Source organism: Herpailurus yagouaroundi, unplaced genomic scaffold (assembly GCF_014898765.1).
Source record: "Herpailurus yagouaroundi ecotype Mexico unplaced genomic scaffold, PumYag 202, whole genome shotgun sequence".
In the NCBI taxonomy this organism is placed as follows: Eukaryota; Metazoa; Chordata; class Mammalia; order Carnivora; family Felidae; genus Herpailurus; species Herpailurus yagouaroundi.
In genome coordinates, this window is record NW_024412433.1 from 12,287,143 (window position 1) to 12,304,727 (window position 17,585).

The window sequence follows — 17,585 nt, forward strand, 5'->3', positions numbered from 1 at the left end:
GGTTTCTTACACAGGTTAGATGACCATTAACAATTGGCTGCTCAACTATATGAAGACCAGAGGTGACCAGATGTTTCTGTGGAGACCGATTTGATAAGAGTTGTGGTCCCCTGTGGGGACTTGTTCAACTTGAGGCCCAGTGTAGGCAGAGGTGGAGAGGTAGCTGGTGATGAATTAGACATCACTAAAAGGTAAAAATTTTCTCATAAATTCTTCTAGAATTGCTATTTTTTCCTTGTCTTGCACCTCCTTCCGAAATACTTTCCTTAGTGACCATGGACTTGGAAAACAAATGATGCATTGTATTCCCATCTCCATGTATTTTTTTTTTCTTGTGTTACATTCAGAAGTTTAGAGAGAGGACCTGCAAAGGTGCTTTCTGCAGGAAGGGTATTGATATTGACCCTGCAGTATTAATGGTTGGCACCTGCTTAAAAAAATAGCAGTGTTTCCAATCACTTCACAGGTGTCTGAAGGCCATCTGCTAGAAATATTCCCGATGTTCCTTGTAGTCAGAAGCTTATTTTAAATTTCTAGCTGCCTTTGAAATGAAATTTCTCTACTTACCAGATCAATGTTCAATACATTCACCTTCTTACATATTTGTCCAACTCTAAAGTTAGTCCCTGCTTCTTTACTCTGTCTTGGCACCTTTTTTTATTTCTTGGCTTCTCACTATTACACATTTTCAAACAGTCTACTAGCATGTTTATACTCAAGAAAAGAGGTAAACATAACCATACTTTCAGAAAGCCTTAAGAGCATTTGTCTCTGGTCCTTATTACTAAGAACCTTGTTAATGATGTGCTGCCATTAAGAAGTCACAATATGCTTTAAGTATTTCCATCATGAGCTAAAAAATTGCCAATTATTTTCTCTTAATCCAGGACATGATTTTGTTATTATCTATCCGTTTAATAAGAGTAGAGATTAAGCCCATTAAGATGATCTCACTAGCTCAAATAATTTGTAAAAGAGCATGAGATAGAAAGGATAAGTCATTTATATGAGCCCAAGTTTGTGACAAGAAAAGGGAACGAAGTTGGCAAAGAAGGTAGCAAAAATGGCTTTGTTATTTGACTTCCAGCTCATTAGTCCCAGCCACATAAAATTGTCAGGTACCTATGGAGAGATTTAAATGCATTGCTGGTTTTCTAGCAAAATAAGCAATATGTTTACTAGCAATATATTTCTAGTCTGATGGGAAAAATGACATACGAGAACTTTGCAGATTTGAACAAATTTCTTAAGATTTCCAACCTCCTTTTACAGGAAGCAATTTTCTCAAGTCCCAGACTCGAAAAATTTTCCTCACCCAAGAATAGAACCATACTAATAAAACAGCCATTTTCTCTTTAAGTACAAACCATCCCCCAGATTGTGGTACTAGAGACATTTTGGTTATTTCTCCCCCGTTAATTAACACATAGAAATCAATTAGGTTTGCTCCTGTAATTTTCATTTAGAATAGAGCATTAAATTTAACAGATGATCAGTCTTATTACTTTCACTGAGAGGTTTCTTGTAGCTAGTAGCCACCTGCTTGCAAGCATTTTTATATGGTGTTCCACACTTCCTTTTTTGAAAGCAGATTCCCGTAGCATCTGCATCAGAATCACCTGGGACGCTCATTAAATATGCATGTTGTTGGTTCTCAGGGACGTCTACGGAGTGTGCCTGGGGAATGTTAACCTTAACGAACACCTTCAGTGATTCTGATATACACCAACATTTGAGAAATGATGCATCCGTGAGTATGTTTTTAGACAACTGAGATGATTCACATGACAATGAATTATGGCCATACAAATCACCAGTGTCCATAACCGGTATTAGCCAAGAATCCCTGTGTATACTCTCACTTTTGACACAAAGTGGGATGGTCATTTGTGTGTTGCCATTGAAATGAATTCAGAAAATTCACTCAAGAATTGCAAGATAATTGCCGTAGATAAAAACTTAGTTGGAAATGACAATGCCAATACAGCCTTAAGAGTATCTTTGTTTCTGAATGGAAAAGATGACCAAGGAAAAATGGTCAGAGAGAGGGAGGTAAATGCAGTTGGAGGTATAGTTTGAAGGAAACAAAAAATTTAATTGCTTTTTTAAAAAAGCTTATTTAGGGGCGCCTGGGTGGCGCAGTGGGTTAAGCGTCCGACTTCAGCCAGGTCAGGATCTCGCGGTCTGTGAGTTCGAGCCCCGCGTCGGGCTCTGGGCTGATGGCTCAGGCCTGGAGCCTGTTTCCGATTCTGTGTCTCCCTCTCTCTCTGCCCCTCCCCCGTTCATGCTCTGTCTCTCTCTGTCCCAAAAATAAATAAACGTTGGAAAAAAAAAAAAAAGCTTATTTATTGTGTGTATGTGTGTGTGTGTGAGAGAGAGAGAGAGGAGAGAGAGAACATAAGCATACAAGGGGCAGAGAGAGAGAGGGAGAGAGAGAATCCCAAGCAGTTTCCACACTTTTAGTGCAGAGCCCAGTGCAGGACTCTATTCCATGAGTCATGAAATCATGACCCGAGCCAAAATCAAGAGTCAGATGCTCACCCAACTCAGCCACCCAGGAGCCCCCAAATTCAGTTGTTAATGAACACATATTGTTCTAATTCAAAGAAAAGTATAAATGTGCATTGGTAAATCTTAGTATTGCATGTAGAAAATACTACTCATTGTCTTTTTAAATTATGCATAAAAGCTTAAAACAGACAAAATCAAGTGGATTTTTTAAGTTATTTTTTTGTGATTTTCTCTTCTTTTAGAACAAGAGATAGAAGTCAGAAAATGATAGAAGAATGTATCTTCAAGGGAGGATGCAAATAATTATTCAATCCAAAACAAATTAATAGATTTAATGCAACTAAGACTTCTTTGGTATCTGTTCTGTGAGCAGAACTGTCTTAGGTCCCGGAAAATCAAAGATTAAAAAGCCACTGATTCCGCGAAGGAAACTTAAGTGTGTACTACTAAAAGAAAGAAGCTGATATGAAAAAGGTGCATGTTGTACGTGTAAGACATTCTGCAAAAGACAAAACTCTGGAGATGGTAAAATGATTAGTGATAGCTGCTAAGAGTTAACGGGGAGGGATGAATAGAAAAACAGAGAGGATTTTTAGGGCAGAGAAATTACCCTGTACGACACTGTAATGGTATATCACATCATTATATATTTGCCTAAATCCATAAAATGTACAACACCAAGAGTGAACTCTAATGTAAACTGTGGTCTTTGGGTGATAATGATGTGTCCGTGTAGGTTCACTAATTGTAACAAAGGTACCTTTGTGGTGAGGATGTTGATGATACAGGAAGCTACGGGTTTGGATGCGAGAGTGGGAGTTAGTGGATATATGGGAACTCTATTTTCTGCTCAATTTTGCCATGAACCTAAAACTGCTTTAACAAATAAAGTTTATTAAGAAATAGTTACTGAGATTTCTTGGAAGACACAATGGTCTAATGGCTGGGACTGATGCTGAAATACCCCATAGAGTCCAGAGTCATCAAGGCAATGGGGAAAGTAAATATTAAGAAGTGGGGCCCCATGCAGGAGGGAAGGGTCAGGGAAGACCTTCAAAAAGTGGGACATCTGAACTGGATTGTGACAAACCTGTTAGATAGATACATTCCATCATATTGACACTCCAGTGTATTGACCTTAGTTGGGGAACTTTAAGTCATCTGATCTTGCTGGAGGAAAACTGGAAGGGTGGGGAGAGCAGTAAGAATGAGGATGGACAAGGAGGCAGGGGCCAAGTCAGGAAGGCTGCCATGCTCACACACCCATTCATATATACATACACACACACACGCACATACACAAACACATACATACACATGCATATTCACAAATATACAGCCATATTCTAAAGACTAAGCCTTTTAACCTGTTGGGAAATCACTGAAAAACTTTTAGCAGGAAAATAATGTGGCCTGATTTACATTTTATAAAGAGCTGTAGGATATTTATGGGGAGATAGAAGGGAACAGAGGATGGATGGAAATATCCAGTCAAGTTAACTGGATGAGGTTAAGATTCTATGACAATAAAGGAAAGGGCAGATTCAGATTCAAGAGATATTGAAGAAATTGGGATCAGCTGAACTCGTTGAGTCCTCCCTTGTGGAAGGTAAGAGAGGGAAGAATCAGATATTTGCTCTCAAGTGTTGAGCTTAAGAAAATGAGTGGATGTTACACTTCTCATGGTGATGTCCACCCTCGGCTGGGTGCTGGGGATTCAGCAATGAACAACAGGTCCTTGTCACTGTTAGTGAGAAAAGAAGGCTTGACACAATAGCTACAAGTATGGCATCTGTTGTGAAAGAGGAAGCATAGCTATCTATCCAGGAGAAGTCTAGGATGGAGACCTCTGAAAGCCATCAGTATATAGTCAAGAGCTGACATCATAAAGATGAATGAGGTGGCCAGGAGAGGATGGCAAATGAGAGAAGGAGAGGGTTGCAGACAGAAATGTGGGCATCCCACTATGAGAAGAAGAGCAAAGGAGCCCATGAAGGAATGGTCAGCAAATCATGGAGGGAGAATCAAGGCATCAAGGGAGGAACTTCAAGAAGAAGAATGAAGTGGCCAAGACATGCTATGGAGAACTTAAATAAGATAAAGCCTCAGAGTTGTCCCTGGGTCTTGTGACGTGGAAGACTTTGTGATGCTTACAAGAACTGCTAGTGGCATGGGTGAGGCCTCATAGGAGTGTGCTGAGAATGAAGGACAAGTTACAAGGGAAGACAACCAAAGATGACATCTTCCTGATGCTTGGTCCTTGAAGGAATGAGAGAGGAAAGGAAATAGACACAGGATAAAGGGCAAGTGCTTGAAAATGGGAGGCATTGGAACACTTTGAGTAATGAATGAAAAGAAGCTAGTAGAGAAGGAGGAGTTGAAAATGAAGCAGAGAAAGGCTAAATTATGGAGCTATGTCCATTAAGGTCAGGAGAGCGGGGGTCCATTGATAAGTCTTGAGTGAGCTTTAAACAAGGAGAACGTGGTTTTTCTTCAAAGCGAAATGGAGAGAGGTAAGAGTGTGTATGGATGTATGGAAAGAAGGAAGTGGAGGCTGAGAGGAACCGAGGGGTTCTAAGATAGAAATTCAACTTTTTAGATGTCACGAAAATTGTCAGTCTTGATCATTTTGATATTTATATCCCGTAACATACTATCCTCCTACTTAAACTTTTAGCTTATAAGATTAAGAAATATGATAAAAAATTTAAAAAAATAGTGGTTCCAAAACAAAGTGAATGTCAAACATGAAAAATGGACACAATTTTTAATGGTCTTCCCTAGGGCTTTATATTTAAACAAGGCAAGGGCCTCTGAACCCTATAGATCACAACAGGAACATGATTCCAGAAAATTCTGAGGTCATGTCATTCTTGGAGATTTTTCTAACAAACAGAAGCTTTGCTGTGGACTTCTATAAATATTTATCTGCCATGACTCTTATCCACAGGAGGTTAAAGATCTCTGAATTTTGGATGAGAATGCATGGCTGTGTGATTTGACCTGAATTAGCCGGCAAAAAGAAATCTTCAGATTTTAAACTACTAAGTGCAACAAAATAATGACATCTTTTGCAAACATTACAAGATAATAGGAGGTGGTCTGGTCATTTATGAAACAATGTAAGTACTGTAATAACGTTTATCATTATAACCATATTTAATACATTATATTTGCTTTCAGATCGGTTATGATTGCCTCACCAGAAAATAAAATGGGACATATTCTTACAATGTTATGAGATGTTAACTGGGTTAATTTTAATGTTAGAAATTTGTTAACCTCCTCCTTACTTTTCAGCTGCTCCTCGTTTAAATTTGTCAGCCCGCATGCCATTTTATTCAAAGATTTGCCACGCATTCCCATTAAAATGCATGATCATTTTTTACTTTCCAATGTTAAGATTTTTCAGCTTCCAAACATCGGTAACTTCTTGATGCCTTTATTACCCAGGTAGATCATTTTATTGATTTAAAAATAGACATAAGTGGGGCGCCTGGGTGGCGCAGTCGATTAAGCGTCCGACTTCAGCCAGGTCACGATCTCGCGGTCCTGGAGTTCGAGCCCCGCGTCAGGCTATGGGCTGATGGCTCAGAGCCTGGAGCCTGTTTCTGATTCTGTGTCTCCCTCTCTCTCTGTCCCTCCCCTGTTCATGCTCTGTCTCTCTCTGTCCCAAAAATAAATAAACGTTGAAAAAAAATTAAATAAAAAAAAATAAAAATAGACATAAGACAATGTATTCAATAGGTCATTCAAGAGAATGAAATATGAAGAGTAGAAAGAAAAAGATACCATTATCAATTTTTTTAGAAATGTATTTATTTGTTATTAGCTTGATCACCGGCACGGTGTATCAGAATCCTTGAAAGAATATTAACCTGAAACAAATGCAATTGTTCTCTTGGCAATTTTCTGGTGTTTATTGAGATAAACAGAATGGTTTTGGTGTGAGGCAAAGTGGAATGGGGAAATATTGTTATATTTTAGGGCTCCCTCCCTCCTGTCTGCAACAATTTGACAAGGGAGCGTATATAGTTATTAGTGTGACAAGCAGCATATACAGGACAAGTTTGAGAGAGGTTTCCCAAATGTGACAAGTCTGATATTTACATGATATTACAGAAAATAAGCCATAAATCTGAAAAGAAGTTTTATAAACTGCCAATAATAAGAAATAGATTTCAGCCAACCATGCCAGAGCAAAGTGCATTTGTTTTCCTCCTCTCTATGGGAAATATGACAACGTAGTTTTCATATGAAGGAGTCATCAAATAATATGCAGGCAAAAATATAGGAAAAAGACTTATAAATATGTTTAATTATTAAAAGGTGTTTAATTAATAGAAATGTTATTTTTCCAGATTTTGTGCTGTCAACTGTGAAGACTTTGTGATTTCTTGTATTTATTCTCCCATTGTAAATAAATATTCACTTTCATATTTACTTTTGTATTTTGCATTCTTTTTTTTTATTTAAAAAAATTTTTTTTTTTCAACTTTTATTTATTTTTGGGACAGAGAGAGACAGAGCATGAACGGGGGAGGGGCAGAGAGAGAGGGAGACACAGAATCGGAAACAGGCTCCAGGCTCTGAGCCATCAGCCCAGAGCCTGACGCGGGGCTCGAACTCCCGGACCGCGAGATCGTGACCTGGCTGAAGTCGGACGCTTAACGGACTGTGCCACCCAGGCGCCCCTGCATTCTTTTTTTTAAAGGCTCCGCAAACTCTATATCTGCCCTAAGGCAGATTTTAGAATTTTCATTGAAAATAGCTTTTTCCAGGACATTTTCAAAAATGTTTTCGTATTTGATGTTTCCCTGGAGAAGCGTCCTTTATCCCTGTCCAAGGAGTCAGCATTTCATTGCTGTGAAATCTTATATTTTACAGTACTTACGTTTTTCTTAACGATCAATGTCTCTTTTTATGTTTAGTCTATTGGCTTTTATTTTTCTACTACTAGTGGCTCCCACTACACAAAAGAACAAACTCCATGGTTACACTGCAATCATAAAACAACATTTACATAGTGATGTTTATGATTTGAAGGTATACGTACATAGAAGTAAATGTAGCCGCTGAGTGTTTCTTCGCAAAAATAGCCAGAGTGTTTCTCCCTCTTGTAATGTACTTTCTACAATTAAAAGCATTTCTGGAAACTAATACACACAAAATCCTGAGTATAAAAGGATATTTTTATACTCAATATCTAAGGGTACCGATTTTAGATGTAATAGATGTATTGCCCTGCAGTCATGATAGTTTTAGAAGCCCTTTGCATGACTCTATTTCAGGAAGGATTCAAAGGTAGTTATTTTCACATTTATTTTCTAAAGTTCAATATCTGGGGACACAGATACATTTATATATATCTTCATAACACACCTTTGGCAGTCACATATGAATTGATTATTTCAGGATCACATGGTGTTTTCTCTTCCCTGCTATCTTTTCATAGCTGCTCCAATATTCTTGAATATAATATAAGGTGTCTAAATGGGTAATTGAAGTTCTCCCAAGTCCAAGAAGACTTAAAACCTCTTACAAGTCAGGGCAACTTTGGTCCTCAGTGTACATAACCTTTTTTTTTTTTTTAATGAACATGATGGAAAGCAGGAGATATATGGAAATGTTGTGTTCTGAATTGCCCGCGTGAGACGGCCGTGTCCCAGCAAACGGCTGACCACTCTAGTTCCGCAGCATGATAACTTGTGGATAACTTTTCTCCAGTCGGCTTTTTCAAGGTCAAGATTGAGGGTGATCCTGAGAAGAGAGCCGTGGCCACCGCCTACACCCCGTTCCCAGCCAACTGTCTAAAGATGTGTGCTGATGTTCACATGTTAGAGGACGAGCAGAAATTAGGCAGGGACAAGTGCAAATGTACCTCTGAGAGTGACAGGCTACTTCACCGTCTACCTACTCCGGCCCAGAAGATGGCAAATCTGTGGCATCATCTCCATAAAGGAAGGGGCGTCTGTTATTGTAGACGCCAATTAGTGAGGCGAAAAAAGAATTGCTAGTTTGAAAGCACTTTGTCACTTCGAAAGTCAAGCTCAGCAAACAGGGGCACATACAATGCAATTTTGAAATACTGCATAACTGTCATATTCTGGCAAGTTTGGCAATATTTCCATTTATGTGAAAGTGTGTGATGCTAATTTTTACTGTACTTATATCTAGGTGCTTCTGTTGATAATTGGCCAGAAGTTAAAAGGCTCTATGTAGTTAAGCCAAAATTCCATCCACACAAATGAAATAAAGGATATTTACTTCGGCTCCTATTTTATCATGTGAGGCAGCTATGGATTCCAGCTAGACACAGTGTATATTTTCCCCTAGACTTGATGTTCTTTAACGTTAACACGGCAACAGATCACAGGATTTATTTTCCCCTGTAGAATCTACTGCAAGCTGCAACTACCTTGTTTTCCTGAATTCCACTTACAGCAGTACTTTGTCTTAGGAAATTGAGTTAGAATTGAGTGTGGTTGTGAAACATATAAATAGTATGTCTTGATGAACTACGGGGCTTGGCAAAAGTGGTTTCCATCTAGGGCGGATACAAGTCAAGATGGGAAGATGATCTTTTATACCTAATTGATAAAAGATTTCTCTGTGCACCCTGCAGATCATTGACTCTCATAAGCGAAAGTGGGAGCTTATTAGGCATTGGCAAACAGTAGTACTTTGGCCTAGAAAAAGTAATTATGGAGAAGCTTTATCCGTAGGGCAATGGAGCTCACAGAGAATTTAGGAACAAAACAGTTTGTCACGTAGTTTCTTTCCTTTGTAGAAATCCATTCCTTGTCCAGTCAATTTTACTACGTACTACCTTACCATGTTGCTACATTTTTGGGGTGTGTTTAAAGATCGACACCCGGAGTGGCATAAAGCTAACAGGAGCCCACATAATTCAAGCATTGATTTTAATTGTCCTGTGCTTTTGCAATGCCAATTTAGATTTCATTTTGAAAGCTTGAATTTTTAATGAGTTATTATTACTTTGTATTAGTCCATGGCTAGAGTCTTAGAAGTTTTGAAGGCATTGATAGGTTTCATTTTTTGCAGTTTTCAAGCAGATTACAGAGAAATAAATGTTCGGTATGGAGTCTCCCATCCAATGGCATCAAAAACTCCACAAAAAGCCCCTGTGAAGTTGAGTTTTATTTTTAACTCGGTGGAAATTCACTACTAATTCATAATAGATGGCTTATCCATTACAATAAATGCACGGGCTCATTATATATCGACTAAATATACTTATTTGTAAAAAGCCATGCCTAGCTATTCTTTTTTTTCATTAAAAAATTTTTTTTTAGTATTTTAATTTTATTTCTGAGACAGAGGGAGACACAGTGCGAGCAGGGGTGGGGCAGAGAGAGAAGGAGACACAGGATCCGAAGCAGGCTCCAGGCTTTGAGCTGTTGGCACAGGGCCTGATGCGGGGCTCGAACTCACGGTCTGTGAGATCATGACTTGAGCCCAAGTTGGATGCTTACCCAACTGGGCCACCCGGGTGCCCCGCCCCCCCCAGAGCTATTCTTTATCATTTCAAATGACAACCTTTATTTTGGTCATAAATAGAATGATCAAGCTGACTGTGTCTGTTTTAAATTAAGAGGATACAACATGTTGGTTTTGCCTGCTGATGAGTAGGGAACAAAATCAAGGTAAGGCAGATATGGAGGAAGACTAGAAAAACCAGCTGTGATGGAATACATGGTTTTTTCCCCCAGCTTCTGCCCAAAAGTCCAACTGAATTCACATAGGCCTTCTCCATGGGCACTGATGCCTGCTGAGCAGACAACCAGGAAGGTGAGGGTAAAGTCAAGGTGACTGGAAGGAGACCAGAAACCAATTTTACCTCTGGATAAAGACAAGTTGGAATAACTTAACAAACAAACAGCCCCATTTTCATCACTCAATGACTAGACTGCTTCAGGGTGGGCTTGTTAGCTAGCGGTGAGAACCAGGAGCTGTCTGTGCTTCAGACAGATAGGGAGACACCACGTTCTCTTTTCTTACACTCTGAGTTGGTCATTTTGGCATCCATTTGTCACAACACCAGTTGTATTAACTATATTTTTTTGTTCTTTGTACCCTTGAAGGTCTGGCATTTGTGGTCTCACTGAGTGGAGAGTCAGCCCCTCCCAAGGTTACCTAGGTTTCATTGTTTTATTTTTATTATTTTATTTTATTTATATTTTAATTAGGTAATATACAGTGCAGTACTGGTTTCAGGATTAGAATTCAGTGATTCATCACTCATATACAGCATCCAGTGCTCATCACAAGTTTTCTCCTTAATACCCATCACCAATCTAGCCCATCTCCCACCCACCTCCCTCCATCAACCCTCAGTGTGTTCTGTATCATTATGAGTCTCTGATGGTTTGTTTCCCTTTCTTCTCTTTCCTTTCTCCATTCTCATATGTTCATCTGTTTTGTTTTTTAAATTCCACATATCAGTGAAATCGTATGATATTTGTCTTTTTCTGTTTGACTCATTCCAATTCATAATACATTCTAGCTCCATCCATGTCATTGAGAATGGTAGGATTTCTTTTTTTTTTTTTTTATAAATCGGTGGTTGAGTAATATTCAGGTGTATATAGATACCACATCTTCTTTACCCATTCATCAGCAAATGGACATTTGAGCTCTCTCCATAGTTTGGCTATTGTTGATAATGCTGCTAGAAACATCAGCGTGCATGCACCCCTTTGAATCTGCATTTTTGCATCCCCTGGGTAAATACCTAATAGTGAAATTGCTGGATCATAGGGTAGTTCTTTTTTTTCTTGAAGAAACTCCATACTGGTTTCCAGAGTAGCTGCAGCATTTTTATTCCCACCAATGGTGCAAAAGTGTCCCCCCTTCTCTGCATCCTCACCAACATGTGTTGTTTCTTGTGTTGTGAATTTTTTAGCCATTCTGACAGGCGTGAGATGGTATCTCATCATGGTTTTGATTTGTATTTCCCTGATGATGAGTGATGTTGAACATCTTTTCATGTGTTTGCTAGCCATATGGATGCATTCTTTGGAAAAGTGTCTATTCATGTCTTCTGCCCATTTCTTAACTGGGTTATTTGTTTTTTAGGCTGTTGAGTTTGATAAGTTCTGTATAGATTTTGGACACTAACCCTTTATCAGATATGTCATTTGCAAATGTCTTTTCCCATTCCTTAGGCTGCCTTTTAGTTTTGTTGATTGTTTCCTTCAATGTGCAGAAACTTGTCATCTTGATGAAGTGCCAATAGTTCACGTTTCCTTTTGTTTCCCTTGCCTTCAGTGATGTGTCTAGTAGAAGTTGCTCTGGCCAAGGTCAAAGAGGTTGCTGCTTGTGTTCTTTCTAGGATTTTGATTGTTTCCTGTCTCACATTTAAGTCTTTCATCCATTTTGAATTTACTTTTGTGTATGGTGTAAGAAAATGGTGCAGTTTTATTCCTTTGTATGTCACCATGGAAGCAGCAGAAAAAGAAATCAAGGAATCAATCTCATTTACAACTGCACCAAAAACAATAGGATACCTAGGAATGAACCTCACTAAAGAGGGAAAAGATCTGTACTCTGAAATAGAAGACTTATGAAAAATATTGAAGAGGACACAAAGGAATGGAAAAACATTCCATGCTTATGGACTGGAAGAACAAACATTGTTAAAATGTCTATACTACCCAAAGCAATCTACACATTTAATGGAATCACTCTTAAAGTACCATCAGCATTCTTGCCAGAGCTAGAACAAACACTCCTAAAATTTTTATGGAACCACAAAAGACCCGAAATAGCCAAACAATCCTAAAAAAGAAAAACAAATTTGGAAGCATCACAATTCTGGATTTCAAGCTACATAGCAAAGCTGTAGTCACTGAGACAGTATAGTCCTGGCATGAAAACAAACACAAAGGTCAATGGAATAGAATGGAAAACCCAGAAATGGACCCACAACTATACGGTCAACTCATCTTTGACAAATCAAGAAAGAATATCCAATGGAAAAAAGGTAGTGTCTCCAACAATTGGTGTTAGGAAAACCGGACTGAGACATACTTATGTTTTAGAGATAAAAAAAAGCTCTTCTGGAACACACATTTTTCATATGTAAACTAACCAATCTGGAGCCCACACCCTCTATCTCCTTTATCAAACTGTCTCACACCAAACCAATATTCTCCTTCTCTACATGAACTCAGGGCCGTGTACCTGGCAACTGGATAGCTTCTATGCCCCAAGGTTCCCTGGAATTATTCAAACCAGCCAATCCTAAGCTGTTTAGTCTGTCCTGCCTTGTCTTTCCCGTGAAAGCCACTAAAGTCTCTGATCTGAATTTTCCTCTCTTTGCTTCTGCTTCCGGACCAAAACTGGTGCTTCCTTATGTTCCCTTGCATGATGTAGCATGTTCCTTCTTGGGAAATGTCAACAGTAAAATTCTCTCAATGCCATTGGCGTCTCACTCAGTCACCTCTATATATTAAAATCTTATGGGTACATTTTGAGACACACAGCCTTGATTATATAGTGAGTGGTCATGAGATAAGAGCTCTTAACTTAAACTATTTTCCAGTAGTTAGGGTATTTGTAAAGATTTTTCTTGGCTTGGGACTGAATGAGCCAAGCTTATACGTGACAGTCATCACCTTGGGAAGTTGGATCAGGCAGAAACAAAGAAATGGCTAAACATATCAGTATACAGCAATAGTTCAACCCATATGGACAAAGAAAGAGAGAATTTATATCCTGCTTTAGGAATGCCTTGCCATTTTTTAAAGTGCAAGTCTTCTGTTCATTAGTTAGAATATTAACCTTAATTCCATGGTTCAGTTTATCAGCATATATCTTCCAAGCACCCTGTTAAGTGCTATGGAGGCCAAAAACAGAGGCAAAGCATTATTTTTACTCTTAAAGTTTATGCAATCTAAATAGTAGTAACACCATTTCTGCTAGCCTGAGTTTCTTAGAAGTTGAGACCAAGGTAAGATTAGATGTAGAAGAAACTTTTTGGATGAAATGAGACACTCATGGATCGCTTGCTTTTCTGTACAGCTCGTGACTGCCCTTGTTGTAGACTATCTTTTCAAGGATATTTGTAGAGTAAATAGCCTTGGAATCAGAGATAGTACAGAGCACAGAACAGAATGTTTACTGTCTAGTGTATTAAAAATACTGTCTCCCTTCAAGGTACAGTTCAGGAAGACTTAAGAGTCATTATAAGAAATTCAAATTTCCTAAGATTGGGCAACCTCTTATATTAAAAAAACAAACTTCTCAAAAACAAAACCCCAACACAATCCTCCATATGAGGGATGCCACCTTGGCCTTCTTAATGTCATCCTGTGGGATTTGGGGTTTGAATAACTGGAGCAAATGCTGCTGTGAGCAAGGCACTCTCCTTTATTTTTCATCCAAGAGTCTCTTGTCTTCTGCCAGCATCCATGAAATGGTGGCAGGCCAACTTGCTAGCTTGCAAGCAAGGTAAGCAAATCTCAGACCCTTCAGAATTCTTGGCAAAACACCTATGAAGGAAAACGGGAAGGAAACTGGCATATCCTGAGACAGCTCTTAGACCGTGATACACCCCCTTTTTTTTTAGAGAGAAAAAAAAAAAAAAAAAAAAAAAAAAAAAAAAGGTTGGGTGAAGGAATCTTGGATGGTGTGCAGTTATAAGAACATTTTGAAAAGACTTATGAGGAGTCTTCCAGCCAATGACCCTCTTCAGAGCTGCCCCACATCTCATGGCTTGCTCACTATTCCTGCTGCACTCAATCACTGGCTGGAAGCAGCCTGTGGGAAGCATGGCCTTGGATCAGAAGTGATGGCGGATTCAGAACATAACATCTGGGGATGCCTGGGTGGCTCAGTCGATTGAGCGTCTGACTGTGGCTCAGGTTATGATCTTGGGGTTTGTGAGTTTGAGCCCCACATTGGGCTCTGTTCTGACAGCTCGGAGCCTGGAGCCCGCTTCCGATTCTGTGTCTCCTTCTGTCTCTGCCGCTCCCCCACGCGTTCTCCATCTCTCGCTATCAAAAATAAATAAATATATAAAAAAAACAAAAAGAACATAACATCTGGAACATTGGCCAGTACTTTATAGTGAGAGATCTGAGAGTCAATTAAGAGTCCTGTGATTCCAAAATGCTCTATTTTAAAAACAAAGTTGACCACACTATAATTTAAAGAGTTCAGAAAAATCTAGTGCATGGAATATTTAAAGTTTGGGTTGAGGAGTGTGTTGAACAGAACTCTTGGTTATAAGCATCTGAAGCCCAAGGCATAGTAACTTTCACAAAAAAACAAACAGAAAACAGAAAAAAAAGAAAAAAAGGAAAAAAGGAGTTTATGGTCTCATGTAACTGAAGAGTGAAGAGTCAAAGCTGGTATCAGTGTCTCCCAGGGATAGCTGGGCTGGGAGATCAGACGATGTCTCTTGTTCTACCTTCTGCTCTGCTTCCTTCTGTGTTGATTTTTCTTCAGGCAGGTTTTCCATGTAGTGCTGTGTTATCCTTATAGGTCTTAATACCAGAGCAAAGGGAAATTGTCCTCTCTGATAATGCCAGCCAAAGCCCTTGGACCGATCCTCATTGGCCCACTTTGGATCAAAACTATTGTGATAACCAGTCGCTTGACTTGAGAGACATCGTCTTCTGCTTGCCCAGCCCCACTATGTGCTCAGCCTTCCGTGTGCTCAGCCTTATGCCAGGGAAGCGAACTGAAGCAGATCACTAACAGCCCAGCAAGTGAAAGAGCAACCACTGGTAAAAAAAGAATGATGCTGAGTAAATAAAGGTGTTCATTAGAAGGAGAATTTTTTTTTCCCTCCAAGCTTCAGTGATGGTGGTGACTATTGAGATTGGTTGGTTGTGGCTGAAGAAGTTGAGACGTTTGGTGTCAGCTGAGGATACAGAAGTTAAGAAAGGTGTTGACAGAGGAAGCGGATGAAGTCAATGGTTGGATCTGGAACATTCTCAGGCAACCTGGAGCCTGCAGCCCGCATACTGATGCCTCCTACATTGTTGCCACTCTTTGTATCCAAAGATATCTTTTGGGCACCAAAAGATATCTTCAGATGGCATGGCCTCTAAGAATAGAAGTTATACTGGAACATGGAGACATAGCTAGATAATACGACTTTTAGAAATTCAGAAAGAGAAGAGACACCTTTGACTTTCCCCTCAGTTATATTGCTCTTTGGGAGAGAAGTCTTTAAAACTTTGTTTTCCAGAATATTTGAGTTAGTGAATGGTACACTTGGCTTTGTGAAGACCGTCTTCAAATACATGAAATTACATGACAGTTTTTGGGCCCCCAAGTAGGTTTGTCCTGTTTCCTTCCTTCACTGAAGCCCAAGGTATCGACAGACTAAGCCAATGAATAAAGCTCTCTGGAGTGTAGTTTACCTGATGTCGTTTTGGACCCAGCGGTCTCAATGTTTCTTTTCAACTCATTCTCAGAGGCAACTGTGGTACTAAGGCTAGGGGTTAGAATATGTGGGTCCTCTATCACTGCACACTATGTCCTCAGGAAAACCCTTTAGCCTTTTGAGTAAAGATGGGTATAATGATGCATCTCTAAAACTGTTGAGCCAACCAACTGAGCTAATACACGTGAAGCTGTACCCAGATGTAAAAAAATGAAAGGTATTGTGACCTTATTCTCAAGGCTGGGACATTCAGGCCAAAGATGAAGATATAACAAAATCACCTATTTAGTTTCTTTTAAGTCGTAACACATAGGATAGATTCTCTTTTGCCTACCCCTAGGATGATTTTTACCAATCAGTTCGCTTTGAAAAGTGAGTAGCATTGTCCTAACTCAGAATTCAGCAAACCTGCAGATCCCCGTGATGCTGTGAAGGAACCCGCTTCTTTTTTCCTCTCTTTGTTTTGGTGTTTGTCAGTCTCTAATTTCTGTCCTTTGAGAAAAAGCTTACCTCACCATCAACTCATTAGTGCCTTAATATGGGGAAAGCTGATTATAAGCAATCTGAACACGGAATGTTCACGCAGAGCAATCAAGCTAATAATACCGTGCAAGAATATTTCCCCTGGATCTATCATTTTGGCTGTTCTTGTCAGATTTTATGTGTATGGGCATCTAAAGTGCTTCTAACCACTCTGCTTCTGGGATCCTGCATGTGCTAGAGTCTTTCCAGCCAAAAAAAAAAAAAAAAAAAAAAAAAAAAAAAAAACTGCATGAAGTCATATGTTTAGGGGGAGCGGAAATGAAATTGTTTATACGTTACCACTTAGCTCTCAATTTGTTACTTGATCAAGATATCCCAAGATTTGGTCCAAAAGCAAATATGAGATAATGTTACCATAGGGCACAGGGATTAGGTAACCAGAGTGGAAGGAAGGAAGATTCACACTGAGTACCCAGGGAGAAAGGAAGGAATTTGAAACTCATCCGAATCCTTTCCTTTTAGTCTGTCTCCAAGAGGCTAAAACATCTGGTGAATCACGTCAAAGACTCAATCAATCATCCCTGTGTTTGGTTTTTATGATGCCAGACATCTGGATTGACTGAGTTTCTCTTTTCTTTAATTAAATCAACTTGATGTTTTGACTTCCTGCAGAATCAGCTTTGGTCTAAATAATAGACACCACTGTCCTGTTTGTATTCCTACTCGGTTGGGATGTTTTTCATTTTCGTGTTAATTGCTATTGATTGAATGATGGATTGAAAATGGTTTTGAATAATGTATATTTGAGCATTAATGTAAGTTTTTTTTAAGCTCTATTTTTTTTATTATATTGCAAAATTATTTCTGAGAAGATCAACATTACACTGTAACTGGCCACAGCAGAACTTGGATGTCAATAAAAGTAATTATTCTTTTTTTTCTAGCTAGTTTTATTTTTTATTTTTTAAAATTTACATCCAAATTAGTTAGCATCTAGTGCAACAATGATTTCAGGAGTAGATTCCTTAGTGCCCCTTACCGATTTGGCCCATCCCCCCTCCCACAACAGAGCGTTAACGCAAGTTTTAATAAATAAATCAGAAAACAAAATTGACTTGATTGATTTTTTTTTTTTTTCTGGAAGGAACACGGGATGTTACCTACAACGAAT

At 39.0% G+C, this 17,585-nt stretch overlaps 1 long non-coding RNA gene across 1 annotated transcript; it reads left to right on the forward strand.

Annotated features, from left to right (window-relative positions):
- The first annotated feature begins 4,545 nt into the window (after positions 1-4,545).
- LOC121014290 (uncharacterized) lies at positions 4,546-9,750 on the forward strand. The gene is made up of 3 exons (XR_005783145.1): positions 4,546-5,024; positions 5,462-5,633; positions 8,125-9,750. It is a non-coding gene; the product is annotated as an uncharacterized LOC121014290 (long non-coding RNA).
- The last annotated feature ends 7,835 nt before the right edge of the window (positions 9,751-17,585 follow it).